Source organism: Channa argus, unplaced genomic scaffold (assembly GCF_033026475.1).
Source record: "Channa argus isolate prfri unplaced genomic scaffold, Channa argus male v1.0 Contig049, whole genome shotgun sequence".
In the NCBI taxonomy this organism is placed as follows: domain Eukaryota; kingdom Metazoa; phylum Chordata; class Actinopteri; order Anabantiformes; family Channidae; genus Channa; species Channa argus.
This window is the reverse complement of record NW_027125268.1, coordinates 198572-219469: the sequence shown is the minus strand read 5'-3', so window position 1 is coordinate 219469 and position 20898 is coordinate 198572. Positions and strand designations below refer to the sequence as shown.

At 42.6% G+C, this 20898-nt stretch overlaps 17 pseudogenes; all 17 read right to left on the bottom strand.

Moving 5' to 3' along the window:
* Positions 1-3844: 3844 nt before the first annotated feature.
* Positions 3845-3963, bottom strand: LOC137119121 (5S ribosomal RNA; annotated as a pseudogene).
* Positions 3964-5796: 1833 nt separating this feature from the next.
* Positions 5797-5915, bottom strand: LOC137119120 (5S ribosomal RNA; annotated as a pseudogene).
* Positions 5916-6782: 867 nt separating this feature from the next.
* On the bottom strand, positions 6783-6901 carry LOC137119135 (5S ribosomal RNA; annotated as a pseudogene).
* Positions 6902-7758: 857 nt separating this feature from the next.
* LOC137119132 (5S ribosomal RNA) lies at positions 7759-7877 on the bottom strand (annotated as a pseudogene).
* Positions 7878-8734: 857 nt separating this feature from the next.
* LOC137119119 (5S ribosomal RNA) lies at positions 8735-8853 on the bottom strand (annotated as a pseudogene).
* Positions 8854-9710: 857 nt separating this feature from the next.
* LOC137119129 (5S ribosomal RNA) lies at positions 9711-9829 on the bottom strand (annotated as a pseudogene).
* Positions 9830-10686: 857 nt separating this feature from the next.
* LOC137119153 (5S ribosomal RNA) lies at positions 10687-10805 on the bottom strand (annotated as a pseudogene).
* An 868-nt stretch (positions 10806-11673) lies between these two features.
* Positions 11674-11792, bottom strand: LOC137119142 (5S ribosomal RNA; annotated as a pseudogene).
* Positions 11793-12649: 857 nt separating this feature from the next.
* Positions 12650-12768, bottom strand: LOC137119151 (5S ribosomal RNA; annotated as a pseudogene).
* Positions 12769-13636: 868 nt separating this feature from the next.
* LOC137119156 (5S ribosomal RNA) lies at positions 13637-13754 on the bottom strand (annotated as a pseudogene).
* Positions 13755-14611: 857 nt separating this feature from the next.
* On the bottom strand, positions 14612-14730 carry LOC137119155 (5S ribosomal RNA; annotated as a pseudogene).
* An 857-nt stretch (positions 14731-15587) lies between these two features.
* On the bottom strand, positions 15588-15706 carry LOC137119160 (5S ribosomal RNA; annotated as a pseudogene).
* An 867-nt stretch (positions 15707-16573) lies between these two features.
* On the bottom strand, positions 16574-16692 carry LOC137119139 (5S ribosomal RNA; annotated as a pseudogene).
* Positions 16693-17547: 855 nt separating this feature from the next.
* Positions 17548-17666, bottom strand: LOC137119144 (5S ribosomal RNA; annotated as a pseudogene).
* Positions 17667-18523: 857 nt separating this feature from the next.
* LOC137119162 (5S ribosomal RNA) lies at positions 18524-18642 on the bottom strand (annotated as a pseudogene).
* Positions 18643-19499: 857 nt separating this feature from the next.
* On the bottom strand, positions 19500-19618 carry LOC137119159 (5S ribosomal RNA; annotated as a pseudogene).
* An 867-nt stretch (positions 19619-20485) lies between these two features.
* Positions 20486-20604, bottom strand: LOC137119138 (5S ribosomal RNA; annotated as a pseudogene).
* Positions 20605-20898: the final 294 nt, after the last annotated feature.

Genomic DNA, 20898 nt, shown 5'->3' with positions numbered 1-20898 from the left:
CTAGGTCCACACTCAAGTAGATGCCACCTGTGGCCATTAGCTGTTGAAATGAGAATCTGGTTGACAGGATACAATCAGCAATATCCCTCCCCGGAATGCTATAAGTCTGGGTAGGCCCAACTATCGACCCAATCACTCTTTTGAGTCTGGACGCCAGCACCTTAGCCAGGATCTTGTAGTCAGTATTGAGCAAACTAATGGGCCTATAATTCCCCAAGTCGGTCCTGGCTCCCTTATTCTTGTAAACCAGAGTGATCACGCCTCTCACGAAAGACTCCGCACATCTGTTCTCCGTTTGCATGGCAGAGAACAACCTACAGAGGACCGGAGATAGCAAATCCTTATAGGACTGATAGAACTCTGCCGAGAGGCCGTCCAGACCCGGGCTTCTAGCTCTATGCATTTCAGCAATGGCTGCACTGATTTCCTCCGGGTGGAGGTCGCCATCACACATAGCCGCGTCCTCAGGACCGAGAGAGCAGCCGACATTACCAAGTATTTTATCTCTTTGTGCTTTTCCTATATTTTGTTTACTGAAAAGATTAGAGTAAAAATCCTGTATAGTTTGTAATATATCTACTAAATCGGTGTGTGTATTGCCTTCAGAATCCTGTATTTCTGTTATGTATGTTTTGGTCTGCCTTCTCTTTTCTAAGCCCAAAAAGTATGCTGTACAGCGCTCTCCCTCCACTACATGTTGTATTTTGCTGCGGATCACTGCCCCTTTACATTTTTCCTCATCTAGGCGTGCTAGTTGCTCTATCAGTCCAAGATAGCCATCCAGGGGATGGCCATGCCCAGCTTCAACAAGCTCAATTTCCCTTTTCAGACGGTGTCTCAACTCAGCCTCCTTAGCTCTTTCCCTTAGCCTTTTCTCTCTGCTCAGTGCAATGCAGCGCCTCCTAATTTTAAACTTGGCGTGCTCCCACCACTCAATGATATCTACTACAAATTCACTTTCTTCACACAGAGCAGAGAGAAAAGACTTCATTTTATCTTTAAAAAATGAATCCTCCAGGAGGGCTGAGTTAAAACACCACACCCCTCCATTCCTCTGCATGCTACCCTCCCCAAGAGTCACATTCAGCGAGGCATGATCACTCCATGTGCAGAAATTATATTCACACTTTTTTAACATAGGAATCAAGCCCGACGCCAGCAAACACAGGTCTATCCTAGACTGCTTTAGTTTGCCCAATACTACTTGCCTGCGCGAATACGCACGGGTGCCAGGGTTCAGAACTCTCCAAGCATCAATCAAATCACCCTCAGTCATCCACTGAAAAACAGCCGATCTACTAGTGTCTGTTTTGAAAACGTTGTTTGCACTCACATCCAGCCCAGTTAGAGCAACATTCCAGTCCCCCACCACTACCGAGCGATCGTCCGTCCACCTTTTACAGCGGCCAAAAAAAACCCTCCTTTCACCCTCACTGTTTGGGCCATATAGATTTAGAATTCTGTAGTTTCTATTGTGATATACAGTATCTAGAACCAACAGTCTCCCTTGGTTATCCTTAAAAACCTCTGTCACATTCTCAAAAACACCTGGCTTTACAAATACTGCTACACCTGCGGTTTTGTCAGCAGAGAGGGAATAAAACAAATCCCCTCTCCAAAAAGTATTTATTTTGTCTATTGTTTCCATAGTCCATCTACATTCCTGGACGCACAGGATGTCACAGTCCATGTCTTCACACAGTCTTTTAATTTTCCATACCTTTCCTAGGCCGTTTAGGTTTTGGGACTGGAGATGCATGAAAAGGATCACACAAAAGGGGGTCATCTATCTCTGGCCTGTTTCTTCCCTTTCCCTTTGCCCTCTGCCACACTTTCCCCGGACTTCTTTTGTCCTCTTTTCCTCATGTGCCTTACTTGCTGAAAGTCCATCTCTGCCTCTGATTCATCACCGTCAGCCTGAGGAGTCGATACAGCAATTTCTAGAGCAATACCTCTGGGGTCAGGTAATGGCTCACCTTGAATTGGAAGTCTAGACAGAGGAGCCTGAAGCATACCCCTCTCGCCCTCTTCAGGGTGACTGGCTACTTCTCCACTCCACTCCGCCAACACTAGATCCAGACTTGACCCAATCTCATTCACATCGTTTTCCTTTTTATTCTCTGAAAGGACCAGTTCACTGGCCTGAGTCTCCATTAACTCTCCTCCCCCCTCCTCATATTCACTTGCTCCTTCACTGTCAAGATCCAGTCCTACCTCCTCTGGAGGCCTTATTCCAGCATCCTCATTGGGGATCAGTCCCCTGTGCCCCTCTCCAGACTCTATTGCATTGTTTTGACACACACATTCCTCCTGTGGACTATGGCATGAGTCACATCTATGCTCCTGGGCATCACACTCCCTCGCATAATGACCCTGTCTGTTACACTTAAAACAAGTGAAATCTGGGCAATCTCTGACGATATGCCCAGGCTGTAGACACATCCTGCATACCTTAACTTGATTATTATGCATTACCCTGAAATACTCTGGGCCAGTTGCTGTCATAAACTTTGCGGAGTAAGGCAGTGATTGCACAGTCTCATTGAACTTAACTTTTAGATATCTGGTGCCATCAGCCACATCAGTTCCTGGCCACAGTCTCCTTTTTATTGGGGAGATTGCTGTTACTCCCCAAACATCAAGCTTCTCTAGTATTTCTTCATCAGAAATATAAGCTGGTAAGTTTAAGAAGGAAACCACCAACTCATCTATTGCCAAAGACTTTACCATCACTACTGCTCTCCCCACTTTTAGTCCATCCAACAGTCTCTTTTTCCCAGCTTCATTCTTCACAGTCACTTCAAATTTATTTGGTCCTGTCTCTCTCAGTGCCCCAATTCCGCCACACACCTCTCTTATGGCTCGTAATAGTTCCATAGTTTTTAGCGCTCTTCCCCTATTACTTCTGCCAAAACAGTCAACTCTTTCTCATACCTTGTTTCCTTTCTCGCTTCTCGTCTTCCGCTCATCTCTCCTTTTATTCTTGCCATCTCTTCATGTTGTTTTCCAGCAACTGCATTACCTCCAACAGCCGGCCATCTCTTCTGCCTTTCCCCAACAATCCACGCCTTCTCCGGCAGCCGTTCTGTGCTTTTGCTGGCGCATGGTCTCACAGTATCCCCTGCAGCCGTCCTCCTTCCCCCATCTTCCACATCACGGTGCACATTGCAGTTCTCTATCAGATTTCCTCTTATTCCTTTCATCTCTCTTGATTTTTCCAGTGAAGAAAAACTCCTCTCATTTCTCAAACAAAAACCAGGAAGTGCCGACATTGGCCGAGAAAAACAATGATAGAAAAAAATAAGGCATGGAAGCCAACTAAAGGCGCCCCCGTACGGACAGAAATCCGCCGGGGGGATAAAAAACAAAAAGCCAAAAACCAAAAACCACTATTTAGTATGGGGAAAAGAAGAGCAAGAAAAAAAGCACAAACCAAAAAATCAGCAGCTCTCACACAGGTCTGCTTCCTGCAGCACACTCTCAAAAAGAACACACCTCCTCCCCCAACCAACAGCAAACAGGTGCTGCTGCCAGAAAGAGCCTCGCTAGCTGTTGGGAACCGTACTTTTAAAACTCCAGGAAGTGTAGGATGGACCAATCAGCTTCCTGTACTGCCCCTCAATCCGGCCAATCAGGCAGGGCACCTATAAGAACGAGAAAATAAAAACAACACATATGGCCAGGACCGTAACATGGTCTACTAGTAATGAAGCACGATGGTTGAAAAACCAATAAAGTAGCAAAACAGCAATGAAAGAACAAAATTTGATGAAAATATAGAACAATTTCTATGAATAAATAGGCAGTAACACCAGCTTGTGCTGCCCGTAAACCCAAGCAAAAAAGCTTACAGCACCTGGTATTCCCAGGCGGTCTTCCTACCAAGTACTAACCAGGCCCGGCTCTATTTGGCTGCCGAGATCGGACGAGATCGGGCGCTTAGAGAGCGGTGTGGCCGTAAGCTGCATTTGACATCATCAACAGCTCTTAAAAACGCTGGAGAAGCAGAATGCATGACACTTGCTAAGAAGAAGATAAATGTGGCAAAGTACAAAGTACTATAACTGTACTGGTCAGTTACACCCCTGTCCAGGGGGTCAGGGTGCAACATACAAAGATAAATTAGCATGTTCCCTCTCCGATCCCCAAACCAAAATCCAGTATCGAGATGTTCCAACAGAATGATATTTATTTTAAACGAAAGAAAGTGTCAAACAAAACATGACACTACAACTCAGGGCGAACCAAGGCCAACATAATAAACAAAATAAGCCATTTCCCACAGAAAGTGCTAGCTAGCCTGATAGAAATAAACAAACCAAAAGACAGTCGCTAACCCTAACTCCCTAATGTGAAAACAAGAGAAAACAATCAAAAGAAAATGGCTGTTCACCCCTACAGATTTAATACGAATTACAAAATATACAATTTATAAACAAAACCACGGCACAAAACCAAACAATTCAAAAATCCTAAATAAGGTTTGGAAACCAAGAACAGCAAACAGGTGCTGATGCCAGAAAGAGCCTCGCTAGCTGTTGGGAACCGTACTTTTAAAACTCCAGGAAGTGTAGGATGGACCAATCAGCTTCCTGTACTGCCCCTCAATCCGGCCAATCAGGCAGGGCACCTATAAGAACGACAAAATAAAAACAACACATATGGCCAGGACCGTAACATGGTCTACTAGTAATGAAGCACGATGGTTGACAAACCAATAAAGTAGCAAAACAGCAATGAAAGAACAAAATTTGATGAAAATATACAACAATTTCTATGAATAAATAGGCCGTAACACCAGTTTGTGCTGCCCGTAAACCCAAGTAAAAAAGTTTACAGCACCTGGTATTCCCAGGCGGTCTTCCTACCAAGTACTAACCAGGCCCGGCTCTATTTGGCTGTCGAGATCGGGCGCTTAGAGAGCGGTGTGGCCGTAAGCTGCATTTGACATCATCAACAGCTCTTAAAAACGCTGGAGAAGCAGAATGCATGACACTTGCTAAGAAGAAGATAAATGTGGCAAAGTACAAAGTACTATATCTGTACTGGTCTGTTACGCCCCTGTCCAGGGAGTCAGGGTGCAACAAACAAAGATAAATTAGCATGTTCCCTCTCCGATCCCCAAACCAAACTCCAGTATCGAGATGTTCCAACAGAATGATATTTATTTTAAACGAAAGAAAGTGTCAAACAAAACATGACACTACAACTCAGGGCGAACCAAGGCCAACATAATAAACAAAATAAGCCATTTCCCACAGAAAGTGCTAGCTAGCCTGATAGAAATAAACAATCCAAAAGACAGTCGCTAACCCTAACTCCCTAATGTGAAAACAGTCCAAAGAAAATGGCTGTTCACCCCTACAGATTTAATACTATTTACAAAATATACAATTTATAAACAAAACCACGGCATAAAACCTAACAATTCAAAAATGCTAAATAAAGTTTGGAAACCAAGAACAGCAAACAGGTGCTGCTGCCAGAAAGAGCCTCGCTAGCTGTTGGGAACCGTACTTTTAAAACTCCAGGAAGTGTAGGATGGACCAATCAGCTTCCTGTACTGCCCCCCAATCCGGCCAATCAGGCAGGGCACCTATAAGAACAACAAAATAAAAACAACACATATGGCCAGGACCGTAACATGGTCTACTAGTAATGAAGCACGATGGTTGACAAACCAATAAAGTAGCAAAACAGCAATGAAAGAACAAAATTTGATGAAAATATAGAACAATTTCTATGAATAAATAGGCAGTAACACCAGCTTGTGCTGCCCGTAAACCCAAGCAAAAAAGCTTACAGCACCTGGTATTCCCAGGCGGTCTTCCTACCAAGTACTAACCAGGCCCGGCTCTATTTGGCTGCCGAGATCGGACGAGATCGGGCGCTTAGAGAGCGGTGTGGCCGTAAGCTGCATTTGACATCATCAACAGCTCTTAAAAACGCTGGAGAAGCAGAATGCATGACACTTGCTAAGAAGAAGATAAATGTGGCAAAGTACAAAGTACTATAACTGTACTGGTCTGTTACGCCCCTGTCCAGGGGGTCAGGGTGCAACATACAAAGATAAATTAGCATGTTCCCTCTCCGATCCCCAAACCAAAATCCAGTATCGAGATGTTCCAACAGAATGATATTTATTTTAAACGAAAGAAAGTATCAAACAAAACATGACACTACAACTCAGGGCGAACCAAGGCCAACATAATAAACAAAATAAGCCATTTCCCACAGAAAGTGCTAGCTAGCCTGATAGAAATAAACAAACCAAAAGACAGTCGCTAACCCTAACTCCCTAATGTGAAAACAAGAGAAAACAATCAAAAGAAAATGGCTGTTCACCCCTACAGATTTAATACGAATTACAAAATATACAATTTATAAACAAAACCACGGCACAAAACCTAACAATTCAAAAATGCTAAATAAGGTTTGGAAACCAAGAACAGCAAACAGGTGCTGCTGCCAGAAAGAGCCTCGCTAGCTGTTGGGAACCGTACTTTTAAAACTCCAGGAAGTGTAGGATGGACCAATCAGCTTCCTGTACTGCCCCTCAATCCGGCCAATCAGGCAGGGCACCTATAAGAACAACATATCAAAAACAACACATATGGCCAGGACCGTAACATGGTCTGCTAGTAATGAAGCACGATGGTTGACAAACCAATAAAGTAGCAAAACAGTAATGAAAGAACAAAATTTGATGAAAATATAGAACAATTTCTATGAATAAATAGGCAGTAACACCAGCTTGTGCTGCCCGTAAACCCAAACAAAAAAGCTTACAGCACCTGGTATTCCCACGCGGTCTTCCTACCAAGTACTAACCAGGCCCGGCTCTATTTGGCTGCCGAGATCGGACGAGATCGGGCGCTTAGAGAGCGGTGTGGCCGTAAGCTGCATTTGACATCATCAACAGCTCTTAAAAACGTTGGAGAAGCAGAATGCATGAAACTTGCTAAGACGAAGATAAATGTGGCAAAGTACAAAGTACTTTAACTGTACTGGTCTGTTACGCCCCTGTCCAGGGGGTCAGGGTGCAACATACAAAGATAAATTAGCATGTTCCCTCTCCGATCCCCAAACCAAAATCCAGGATCGAGATGTTCCAACAGAATGATATTTATTTTAAACGAAAGAAAGTGTCAAACAAAACATGACACTACAACTCAGGGCGAACCAAGGCCAACATAATAAACAAAATAAGCCATTTCCCACAGAAAGTGCTAGCTAGCCTGATAGAAATAAACAAACCAAAACACAGTCGCTAACCCTAACTCCCTAATGTGAAAACAGTCCAAAGAAAATGGCTGTTCACCCCTACAGATTTAATACTATTTACAAAATATACAATTTATAAACAAAACCACGGCATAAAACCTAACAATTCAAAAATGCTAAATAAAGTTTGGAAACCAAGAACAGCAAACAGGTGCTGCTGCCAGAAAGAGCCTCGCTAGCTGTTGGGAACCGTACTTTTAAAACTCCAGGAAGTGTAGGATGGACCAATCAGCTTCCTGTACTGCCCCTCAATCCGGCCAATCAGGCAGGGCACCTATAAGAACAACAAAATAAAAACAACACATATGGCCAGGACCGTAACATGGTCTACTAGTAATGAAGCACGATGGTTGAAAAACCAATAAAGTAGCAAAACAGCAATGAAAGAACAAAATTTGATGAAAATATAGAACAATTTCTATGAATAAATAGGCAGTAACACCAGCTTGTGCTGCCCGTAAACCCAAGCAAAAAAGATTACAGCACCTGGTATTCCCAGGCGGTCTTCCTACCAAGTACTAACCAGGCCCGGCTCTATTTGGCTGCCGAGATCGGACGAGATCGGGTGCTTAGAGAGCGGTGTGGCCGTAAGCTGCATTTGACATCATCAACAGCTCTTAAAAACGCTGGAGAAGCAGGATGCATGACACTTGCTAAGAAGAAGATAAATGTGGCAAAGTACAAAGTACTATAACTGTACTGGTCTGTTACGCCCCTGTCCAGGGGGTCAGGGTGCAACATACAAAGATAAATTAGCATGTTCCCTCTCCGATCCCCAAACCAAAATCCAGGATCGAGATGTTCCAACAGAATGATATTTATTTTAAACGAAAGAAAGTGTCAAACAAAACATGACACTACAACTCAGGGCGAACCAAGGCCAACATAATAAACAAAATAAGCCATTTCCCACAGAAAGTGCTAGCTAGCCTGATAGAAATAAACAAACCAAAAGACAGTCGCTAACCCTAACTCCCTAATGTGAAAACAGTCCAAAGAAAATGGTAGTTCACCCCTACAGATTTAATACTATTTACAAAATATACAATTTATAAACAAAACCACGGCACAAAACCTAACAATTCAGAAATACTAAATAAGGTTTGGAAACCAAGAACAGCAAACAGGTGCTGATGCCAGAAAGAGCCTCGCTAGCTGTTGGGAACCGTACTTTTAAAACTCCAGGAAGTGTAGGATGGACCACTCAGCTTCCGGTACTGCCCCCCAATCCGGCCAATCAGGCAGGGCACCTATAAGAACAAGAAAATAAAAACAACACATATGGCCAGGACCGTAACATGGTCTATTAGTAATGAAGCACGATGGTTGACAAACCAATAAAGTAGCAAAACAGCAATGAAAGAACAAAATTTGATGAAAATATAGAACAATTTCTATGAATAAATAGGCAGTAACACCAGCTTGTGCTGCCCGTAAACCCAAGCAAAAAAGCTTACAGCACCTGGTATTCCCAGGCGGTCTTCCTACCAAGTACTAACCAGGCCCGGCTCTATTTGGCTGCCGAGATCGGACGAGATCGGGCGCTTAGAGAGCGGTGTGGCCGTAAGCTGCATTTGACATCATCAACAGCTCTTAAAAACGCTGGAGAAGCAGAATGCATGACACTTGCTAAGAAGAAGATAAATGTGGCAAAGTACAAAGTACTATAACTGTACTGGTCTGTTACGCCCCTGTCTAGGGGGTCAGGGTGCCACATACAAAGATAAATTAGCATGTTCCCTCTCCGATCCCCAAACCAAAATCCAGGATCGAGATGTTCCAACAGAATGATATTTATTTTAAACGAAAGAAAGTGTCAAACAAAACATGACACTACAACTCAGGGCGAACCAAGGCCAACATAATAAACAAAATAAGCCATTTCCCACAGAGAGTGCTAGCTAGCCTGATAGAAATAAACAAACCAAAAGACAGTCGCTAACCCTAACTCCCTAATGTGAAAACAGTCCAAAGAAAATGGCAGTTCACCCCTACAGATTTAATACTATTTACAAAATATACAATTTATAAACAAAACCACGGCACAAAACCTAACAATTCAAAAATGCTAAATAAGGTTTGGAAACCAAGAACAGCAAACAGGTGCTGATGCCAGAAAGAGCCTCGCTAGCTGTTGGGAACCGTACTTTTAAAACTCCAGGAAGTGTAGGATGGACCAATCAGCTTCCTGTACTGCCCCCCAATCCGGCCAATCAGGCAGGGCACCTATAAGAACAAGAAAATAAAAACAACACATATGGCCAGGACCGTAACATGGTCTACTAGTAATGAAGCACGATGGTTGGCAAACCAATAAAGTAGCAAAACAGCAATGAAAGAACAAAATTTGATGAAAATATAGAACAATTTCTACGAATAAATAGGCAGTAACACCAGCTTGTGCTGCCCGTAAACCCAAGCAAAAAAGCTTACAGCACCTGGTATTCCCAGGCGGTCTTCCTACCAAGTACTAACCAGGCCCGGCTCTATTTAGCTGCCGAGATCGGACGAGATCGGGCACTTAGAGAGCGGTGTGGCCGTAAGCTGCATTTGACATCATCAACAGCTCTTAAAAACGCTAGAGAAGCAGAATGCATGACACTTGCTAAGAAGAAGATAAATGTGGCAAAGTACAAAGTACTATAACTGTACTGGTCTGTTACGCCCCTGTCTAGGGGATCAGGGTGAAACATACAAAGATAAATTTGCATGTTCCCTCTCCGATCCCCAAACCAAAATCCAGGATTGAGATGTTCCAACAGAATGATATTTATTTTAAACGAAAGAAAGTGTCAAACAAAACATGACACTACAACTCAGGGCGAACCAAGGCCAACATAATAAACAAAATAAGCCATTTCCCACAGAAAGTGCTAGCTAGCCTGATAGAAAGAAACAAACCAAAAGACAGTCGCTAACCCTAACTCCCTAATGTGAAAACAGTCCAAAGAAAATGGCAGTTCACCCCTACAGATTTAATACTATTTACAAAATATACAATTTATAAACAAAACCACGGCACAAAACCTAACAATTCAAAAATGCTAAATAAGGTTTAGAAACCAAGAACAGCAAACAGGTGCTGATGCCAGAAAGAGCCTCGCTAGCTGTTGGGAACCGTACTTTTAAAACTCCAGGAAGTGTAGGATGGACCAATCAGCTTCCTGTACTGCCCCCCAATCCGGCCAATCAGGCAGGGCACCTATAAGAACAAGAAAATAAAAACAACACATATGGCCAGGACCGTAACATGGTCTACTAGTAATGAAGCACGATGGTTGGCAAACCAATAAAGTAGCAAAACAGCAATGAAAGAACAAAATTTGATGAAAATATAGAACAATTTCTATGAATAAATAGGCAGTAACACCAGCTTGAGCTGCCCGTAAACCCAAGCAAAAAAGCTTACAGCACCTGGTATTCCCAGGCGGTCTTCCTACCAAGTACTAACCAGGCCCGGCCCTATTTGGCTGCCGAGATCGGACGAGATCGGGCGCTTAGAGAGCGGTGTGGCCGTAACATGCATTTGACATCATCAACAGCTCTTAAAAACGCTAGAGAAGCAGAATGCATGACACTTGCTAAGAAGAAGATAAATGTGGCAAAGTACAAAGTACTATAACTGTACGGGTCTGTTACGCCCCTGTCTAGGGGGTCAGGGTGAAACATACAAAGATAAATTTGCATGTTCCCTCTCCGATCCCCAAACCAAAATCCAGGATTGAGATGTTCCAACAGAATGATATTTATTTTAAACGAAAGAAAGTGTCAAACAAAACATGACACTACAACTCAGGGCGAACCAAGGCCAACATAATAAACAAAATAAGCCATTTCCCACAGAAAGTGCTAGCTAGCCTGATAGAAAGAAACAAACCAAAAGACAGTCGCTAACCCTAACTCCCTAATGTGAAAACAAGAGAAAACAATCAAAAGAAAAATGGCAGTCCACCCCTACAGATTTAATACTATTTACAAAATATACAATTTATAAACATAACCACGGCACAAAACCTAACAATTCAAAAATGCTAAATAGGGTTTGGAAACCAAGAACAGCAAACAGGTGCTGATGCCAGAAAGAGCCTCGCTAGCTGTTGGGAACCGTACTTTTAAAACTCCAGGAAGTGTAGGATGGACCAATCAGCTTCCTGTACTGCCCCCCAATCGGGCCAATCAGGCAGGGCACCTATAAGAACAAGAAAATAAAAACAACACATATGGCCAGGACCGTAACATGGTCTACTAGTAATGAAGCACGATGGTCGGCAAACCAATAAAGTAGCAAAACAGCAATTAAAGAACAAAATTTGATGAAAATATAGAACAATTTCTATGAATAAATAGGCAGTAACACCAGCTTGTGCTGCCTGTAAACCCAAGCAAAAAAGCTTACAGCACCTGGTATTCCCAGGCGGTCTTCCTACCAAGTACTAACCAGGCCCGGCTCTATTTGGCTGCCGAGATCGGACGAGATCGGGCACTTAGAGAGCGGTGTGGCCGTAAGCTGCATTTGACATCACCAACAGCTCCTAAAAACGCTAGAGAAGCAGAATGCATGACACTTGCTAAGAAGAAGATAAATGTGGCAAAGTACAAAGTACTATAACTGTACTGGTCTGTTACGCCCCTGTCTAGGGGATCAGGGTGAAACACACAAAGATAAATTTGCATGTTCCCTCTCCGATCCCCAAACCAAAATCCAGGATTGAGATGTTCCAACAGAATGATATTTATTTTAAACGAAAGAAAGTGTCAAACAAAACATGACACTACAACTCAGGGCGAACCAAGGCCAACATAATAAACAAAATAAGCCATTTCCCACAGAAAGTGCTAGCTAGCCTGATAGAAAGAAACAAACCAAAAGACAGTCGCTAACCCTAACTCCCTAATGTGAAAACAGTCCAAAGAAAATGGCAGTTCACCCCTACAGATTTAATACTATTTACAAAATATACAATTTATAAACAAAACCACGGCACAAAACCTAACAATTCAAAAATGCTAAATAAGATTTGGAAACCAAGAACAGCAAACAGGTGCTGCTGCCAGAAAGAGCCTCGCTAGCTGTTGGGAACCGTACTTTTAAAACTCCAGGAAGTGTAGGATGGACCAATCAGCTTCCTGTACTTCCCCCAAATCCGGCCAATCAGGCAGGGCACCTATAAGAACAAGAAAATAAAAACAACACATATGGCCAGGACCGTAACATGGTCTACTAGTAATGAAGCACGATGGTTGACAAACCAATAAAGTAGCAAAACAGCAATGAAAGAACAAAATTTGATGAAAATATAGAACAATTTCTATGAATAAATAGGCAGTAACACCAGCTTGAGCTGCCCGTAAACCCAAGCAAAAAAGCTTACAGCACCTGGTATTCCCAGGCGGTCTTCCTACCAAGTACTAACCAGGCCCGGCCCTATTTGGCTGCCGAGATCGGACGAGATCGGGCGCTTAGAGAGCGGTGTGGCCGTAACATGCATTTGACATCATCAACAGCTCTTAAAAACGCTAGAGAAGCAGAATGCATGACACTTGCTAAGAAGAAGATAAATGTGGCAAAGTACAAAGTACTATAACTGTACTGGTCTGTTACGCCCCTGTCTAGGGGGTCAGGGTGAAACATACAAAGATAAATTTGCATGTTCCCTCTCCGATCCCCAAACCAAAATCCAGGATTGAGATGTTCCAACAGAATGATATTTATTTTAAACGAAAGAAAGTGTCAAACAAAACATGACACTACAACTCAGGGCGAACCAAGGCCAACATAATAAACAAAATAAGCCATTTCCCACAGAAAGTGCTAGCTAGCCTGATAGAAAGAAACAAACCAAAAGACAGTCGCTAACCCTAACTCCCTAATGTGAAAACAAGAGAAAACAATCAAAAGAAAAATGGCAGTCCACCCCTACAGATTTAATACTATTTACAAAATATACAATTTATAAACAAAACCACGGCACAAAACCTAACAATTCAAAAATGCTAAATAAGGTTTGGAAACCAAGAACAGCAAACAGGTGCTGATGCCAGAAAGAGCCTCGCTAGCTGTTGGGAACCATACTTTTAAAACTCCAGGAAGTGTAGGATGGACCAATCAGCTTCCTGTACTGCCCCCCAATCCAGCCAATCAGGCAGGGCACCTATAAGAACAAGAAAATAAAAACAACACATATGGCCAGGACCGTAACATGGTCTACTAGTAATGAAGCACGATGGTTGACAAACCAATAAAGTAGCAAAACAGCAATGAAAGAACAAAATTTGATGAAAATATAGAACAATTTTTATGAATAAATAGGCAGTAACACCAGCTTGTGCTGCCCGTAAACCCAAGCAAAAAAGCTTACAGCACCTGGTATTCCCAGGCGGTCTTCCTACCAAGTACTAACCAGGTCCGGCCCATTTGGCTGCCGAGATCGGACGAGATCGGGCGCTCATAGAGCGGTGTGGCCGTAAGCTGCATTTGACATCATCAACAGCTCTTAAAAACGCTGGAGAAGCAGAATGCATGACACTTGCTAAGAAGAAGATAAATGTGGCAAAGTACAAAGTACTATAACTGTACTGGTCTGTTACGCCCCTGTCTAGGGGGTCAGGGTGCAACATACAAAGATAAATTAGCATGTTCCCTCTCCGATCCCCAAACCAAAATCCAGAATCGAGATGTTCCAACAGAATGATATTTATTTTAAACGAAAGAAAGTGTCAAACAAAACATGACACTACAACTCAGGGCGAACCAAGGCCAACATAATAAACAAAATAAGCCATTTCCCACAGAAAGTGCTAGCTAGCCTGATAGAAAGAAACAAACCAAAAGACAGTCGCTAACCCTAACTCCCTAATGTGAAAACAGTCCAAAGAAAATGGCAGTTCACCCCTACAGATTTAATACTATTTACAAAATATACAATTTATAAACAAAACCACGGCACAAAACCTAACAATTCAAAAATGCTAAATAAGGTTTGGAAACCAAGAACAGCAAACAGGTGCTGATGCCAGAAAGAGCCTCGCTAGCTGTTGGGAACCATACTTTTAAAACTCCAGGAAGTGTAGGATGGACCAATCAGCTTCCTGTACTGCCCCCCAATCCAGCCAATCAGGCAGGGCACCTATAAGAACAAGAAAATAAAAACAACACATATGGCCAGGACCGTAACATGGTCTACTAGTAATGAAGCACGATGGTTGGCAAACCAATAAAGTAGCAAAACAGCAATGAAAGAACAAAATTTGATGAAAATATAGAACAATTTCTATGAATAAATAGGCAGTAACACCAGCTTGTGCTGCCCGTAAACCCAAGCAAAGAAGCTTACAGCACCTGGTATTCCCAGGCGGTCTTCCTACCAAGTACTAACAAGGCCCGGCCCTATTTGGCTGCCGAGATCGGACGGGATCGGGCGCTTAGAGAGCAGTGTGGCCATAAGCTGCATTTGACATCATCAACAGCTCTCAAAAACGCTGGAGAAGCAGAATGCATGACACTTGCTAAGAAGAAGATAAATGTGGCAAAGTACAAAGTACTATAACTGTACTGGTCTGTTACGCCCCTGTCTAGGGGGTCAGGGTGCAACATACAAAGATAAATTAGCATGTTCCCTCTCCGATCCCCAAACCAAAATCCAGGATCGAGATGTTCCAACAGAATGATATTTATTTTAAACGAAAGAAAGTGTCAAACAAAACATGACACTACAACTCAGGGCGAACCAAGGCCAACATAATAAACAAAATAAGCCATTTCCCACAGAAAGTGCTAGCTAGCCTGATAGAAATAAACAAACCAAAAGACAGTCGCTAACCCTAACTCCCTAATGTGAAAACAGTCCAAAGAAAATGGTAGTTCACCCCTACAGATTTAATACTATTTACAAAATATACAATTTATAAACAAAACCACGGCACAAAACTTAACAATTCAGAAATACTAAATAAGGTTTGGAAACCAAGAACAGCAAACAGGTGCTGATGCCAGAAAGAGCCTCGCTAGCTGTTGGGAACCGTACTTTTAAAACTCCAGGAAGTGTAGGATGGACCAATCAGCTTCCTGTACTGCCCCCATATCCGGCCAATCAGGCAGGGCACCTATAAGAACAAGAAAATAAAAACAACACATATGGCCAGGACCGTAACATGGTCTATTAGTAATGAAGCACGATGGTTGACAAACCAATCAAGTAGCAAAACAGCAATGAAAGAACAAAATTTGATGAAAATATAGAACAATTTCTATGAATAAATAGGCAGTAACACCAGCTTGTGCTGCCCGTAAACCCAAGCAAAGAAGCTTACAGCACGTGGTATTCCCAGGCGGTCTTCCTACCAAGTACTAACAAGGCCCGGCCCTATTTGGCTGCCGAGATCGGACGGGATCGGGCGCTTAGAGAGCAGTGTGGCCGTAAGCTGCATTTGACATCATCAACAGCTCTCAAAAACGCTGGAGAAGCAGAATGCATGACCCTTGCTAAGAAGAAGATAAATGTGGCAAAGTACAAAGTACTATAACTGTACTGGTCTGTTACGCCTCTGTCTAGGGGGTCAGGGTGCAACATACAAAGATAAATTAGCATGTTCCCTCTCCGATCCCCAAACCAAAATCCAGGATCGAGATGTTCCAACAGAATGATATTTATTTTAAACGAAAGAAAGTGTCAAACAAAACATGACACTACAACTCAGGGCGAACCAAGGCCAACATAATAAACAAAATAAGCCATTTCCCACAGAAAGTGCTAGCTAGCCTGATAGAAATAAACAAACCAAAAGACAGTCGCTAACCCTAACTCCCTAATGTGAAAACAAGAGAAAACAATCAAAAGAAAATGGCAGTCCACCCCTACAGATTTAATACTATTTACAAAATATACAATTTATAAACAAAACCACGGCACAAAACCTAACAATTCAAAAATGCTAAATAAGGTTTGGAAACCAAGAACAGCAAACAGGTGCTGCTGCCAGAAAGTGCCTCGCTAGCTGTTGGGAACCGTACTTTTAAAACTCCAGGAAGTGTAGGATGGACCAATCAGCTTCCTGTACTTCCCCCAAATCCGGCCAATCAGGCAGGGCACCTATAAGAACAACAAAATAAAAACAACACATATGGCCAGGACCGTAACATGGTCTACTAGTAATGAAGCAAGATGGTTGACAAACCAATAAAGTAGCAAAACAGAAATGAAAGAACAAAATTTGATGAAAATATAGAACAATTTCTATGAATAAATAGGCAGTAACACCAGCTTGTGCTGGCCGTAAACCCAAGCAAAAAAGCTTACAGCACCTGGTATTCCCAGGCGGTCTTCCTACCAAGTACTAACCAGGCCCGGCTCTATTTGGCTGCCGAGATCTGACGAGATCGGGCGCTTAGAGAGCGGTGTGGCCATAAGCTGCATTTGACATCATCAACAGCTCTTAAAAACGCTGGAGAAGCAGAATGCATGACACTTGCTAAGAAGAAGATAAATGTGGCAAAGTACAAAGTACTATAACTGTACTGGTCTGTTACGCCCCTGTCTAGGGGGTCAGGGTGCCACATACAAAGATAAATTAGCATGTTCCCTCTCCGATCCCCAAACCAAAATCCAGGATCGAGATGTTCCAACAGAATGATATTTATTTTAAACGAAAGAAAGTGTCAAACAAAACATGACACTACAACTCAGGGCGAACCAAGGCCAACATAATAAACAAAATAAGCCATTTCCCACAGAGAGTGCTAGCTAGCCTGATAGAAATAAACAAACCAAAAGACAGTCGCTAACCCTAACTCCCTAATGTGAACAGTCCAAAGAAAATGGCAGTTCACCCCTACAGATTTAATACTATTTACAAAATATACAATTTATAAACAAAACCACGGCACAAAACCTAACAATTCAAAAATGCTAAATAAGGTTTGGAAACCAAGAACAGCAAACAGGTGCTGATGCCAGAAAGAGCCTCGCTAGCTGTTGGGAACCGTACTTTTAAAACTCCAGGAAGTGTAGGATGGACCAATCAGCTTCCTGTACTGCCCCCCAATCCGGCCAATCAGGCAGGGCACCTATAAGAACAAGAAAATAAAAACAACACATATGGCCAGGACCGTAACATGGTCTACTAGTAATGAAGCACGATGGTTGGCAAACCAATAAAGTAGCAAAACAGCAATGAAAGAACAAAATTTGATGAAAATATAGAACAATTTCTACGAATAAATAGGCAGTAACACCAGCTTGTGCTGCCCGTAAACCCAAGCAAAAAAGCTTACTGCACCTGGTATTCCCAGGCGGTCTTCCTACCAAGTACTAACCAGGCCCGGCTCTATTTGGCTGCCGAGATCGGACGAGATCGGGCGCTTAGAGAGCGGTGTGGCCGTAAGCTGCATTTGACATCATCAACAGCTCTTAAAAACGCTGGAGAAGCAGAATGCATGACACTTGCTAAGAAGAAGATAAATGTGGCAAAGTACAAAGTACTATAACTGTACTGGTCTGTTACGCCCCTGTCTAGGGGGTCAGGGTGCCACATACAAAGATAAATTAGCATGTTCCCTCTCCAATCCCCAAACCAAAATCCAGGATCGAGATGTTCCAACAGAATGATATTTATTTTAAACGAAAGAAAGTGTCAAACAAAACATGACACTACAACTCAGGGCGAACCAAGGCCAACATAATAAACAAAATAAGCCATTTCCCACAGAGAGTGCTAGCTAGCCTGATAGAAATAAACAAACCAAAAGACAGTCGCTAACCCTAACTCCCTAATGTGAAAACAGTCCAAAGAAAATGGTAGTTCACCCCTACAGATTTAATACTATTTACAAAATATACAATTTATAAACAAAACCACGGCACAAAACCTAACAATTCAGAAATACTAAATAAGGTTTGGAAACCAAGAACAGCAAACAGGTGCTGATGCCAGAAAGAGCCTCGCTAGCTGTTGGGAACCGTACTTTTAAAACTCCAGGAAGTGTAGGATGGACCACTCAGCTTCCGGTACTGCCCCCCAATCCGGCCAATCAGGCAGGGCACCTATAAGAACAAGAAAATAAAAACAACACATATGGCCAGGACCGTAACATGGTCTATTAGTAATGAAGCACGATGGTTGACAAACCAATAAAGTAGCAAAACAGCAATGAAAGAACAAAATTTGATGAAAATATAGAACAATTTCTATGAATAAATAGGCAGTAACACCAGCTTGTGCTGCCCGTAAACCCAAGCAAAAAAGCTTACAGCACCTGGTATTCCCAGGCGGTCTTCCTACCAAGTACTAACCAGGCCCGGCTCTATTTGGCTGCCGAGATCGGACGAGATCGGGCGCTTAGAGAGCGGTGTGGCCGTAAGCTGCATTTGACATCATCAACAGCTCTTAAAAACGCTGGAGAAGCAGAATGCATGACACTTGCTAAGAAGAAGATAAATGTGGCAAAGTACAAAGTACTATAACTGTACTGGTCTGTTACGCCCCTGTCTAGGGGGTCAGGGTGCCACATACAAAGATAAATTAGCATGTTCCCTCTCCGATCCCCAAACCAAAATCCAGGATCGAGATGTTCCAACAGAATGATATTTATTTTAAACGAAAGAAAGTGTCAAACAGAACATGACACTACAACTCAGGGCGAACCAAGGCCAACATAATAAACAAAATAAGCCATTTCCCACAGAAAGTGCTAGCTAGCCTGATAGAAATAAACAAACCAAAAGACAGTCGCTAACCCTAACTCCCTAATGTGAAAACAGTCCAAAGAAAATGGCAGTTCACCCCTACAGATTTAATACTATTTACAAAATATACAATTTATAAACAAAACCACGGCACAAAACCTAACAATTCAAAAATGCTAAATAAGGTTTGGAAACCAAGAACAGCAAACAGGTGCTGATGCCAGAAAGAGCCTCGCTAGCTGTTGGGAACCGTACTTTTAAAACTCCAGGAAGTGTAGGATGGACCAATCAGCTTCCTGTACTGCCCCCCAATCCGGCCAATCAGGCAGGGCACCTATAAGAACAAGAAAATAAAAACAACACATATGGCCAGGACCGTAACATGGTCTATTAGTAATGAAGCACGATGGTTGACAAACCAATCAAGTAGCAAAACAGCAATGAAAGAACAAAATTTGATGAAAATATAGAACAATTTCTATGAATAAATAGGCAGTAACACCAGCTTGTGCTGCCCGTAAACCCAAGCAAAGAAGCTTACAGCACGTGGTATTCCCAGGCGGTCTTCCTACCAAGTACTAACAAGGCCCGGCCCTATTTGGCTGCCGAGATCGGACGGGATCGGGCGCTTAGAGAGCAGTGTGGCCGTAAGCTGCATTTGACATCATCAACAGCTCTCAAAAACGCTGGAGAAGCAGAATGCATGACCCTTGCTAAGAAGAAGATAAATGTGGCAAAGTACAAAGTACTATAACTGTACTGGTCTGTTACGCCTCTGTCTAGGGGGTCAGGGTGCAACATACAAAGATAAATTAGCATGTTCCCTCTCCGATCCCCAAACCAAAATCCAGGATCGAGATGTTCCAACAGAATGATATTTATTTTAAACGAAAGAAAGTGTCAAACAAAACATGACACTACAACTCAGGGCGAACCAAGGCCAACATAATAAACAAAATAAGCCATTTCCCACAGAAAGTGCTAGCTAGCCTGATAGAAATAAACAAACCAAAAGACAGTCGCTAACCCTAACTCCCTAATGTGAAAACAAGAGAAAACAATCAAAAGAAAATGGCTGTTCACCCCTACAGATTTAATACTATTTACAAAATACACAATTTATAAACAAAACCACGGCACAAAACCTAACAATTCAAAAATGCTAAATAAGGTTTGGAAACCAAGAACAGCAAACAGGTGCTGCTGCCAGAAAGTGCCTCGCTAGCTGTTGGGAACCGTACTTTTAAAACTCCAGGAAGTGTAGGATGGACCAATCAGCTTCCTGTACTTCCCCCAAATCCGGCCAATCAGGCAGGGCACCTATAAGAACAACAAAATAAAAACAACACATATGGCCAGGACCGTAACATGGTCTACTAGTAATGAAGCAAGATGGTTGACAAACCAATAAAGTAGCAAAACAGAAATGAAAGAACAAAATTTGATGAAAATATAGAACAATTTCTATGAATAAATAGGCAGTAACACCAGCTTGTGCTGGCCGTAAACCCAAGCAAAAAAGCTTACAGCACCTGGTATTCCCAGGCGGTCTTCCTACCAAGTACTAACCAGGCCCGGCTCTATTTGGCTGCCGAGATCTGACGAGATCGGGCGCTTAGAGAGCGGTGTGGCCATAAGCTGCATTTGACATCATCAACAGCTCTTAAAAACGCTGGAGAAGCAGAATGCATGACACTTGCTAAGAAGAAGATAAATGTGGCAAAGTACAAAGTACTATAACTGTACTGGTCTGTTACGCCCCTGTCTAGGGGGTCAGGGTGCAACATACAAAGATAAATTAGCATGTTCCCTCTCCGATCCCCAAACCAAAATCCAGGATCGAGATGTTCCAACAGAATGATATTTATTTTAAACGAAAGAAAGTGTCAAACAAAACATGACACTACAACTCAGGGCGAACCAAGGCCAACAT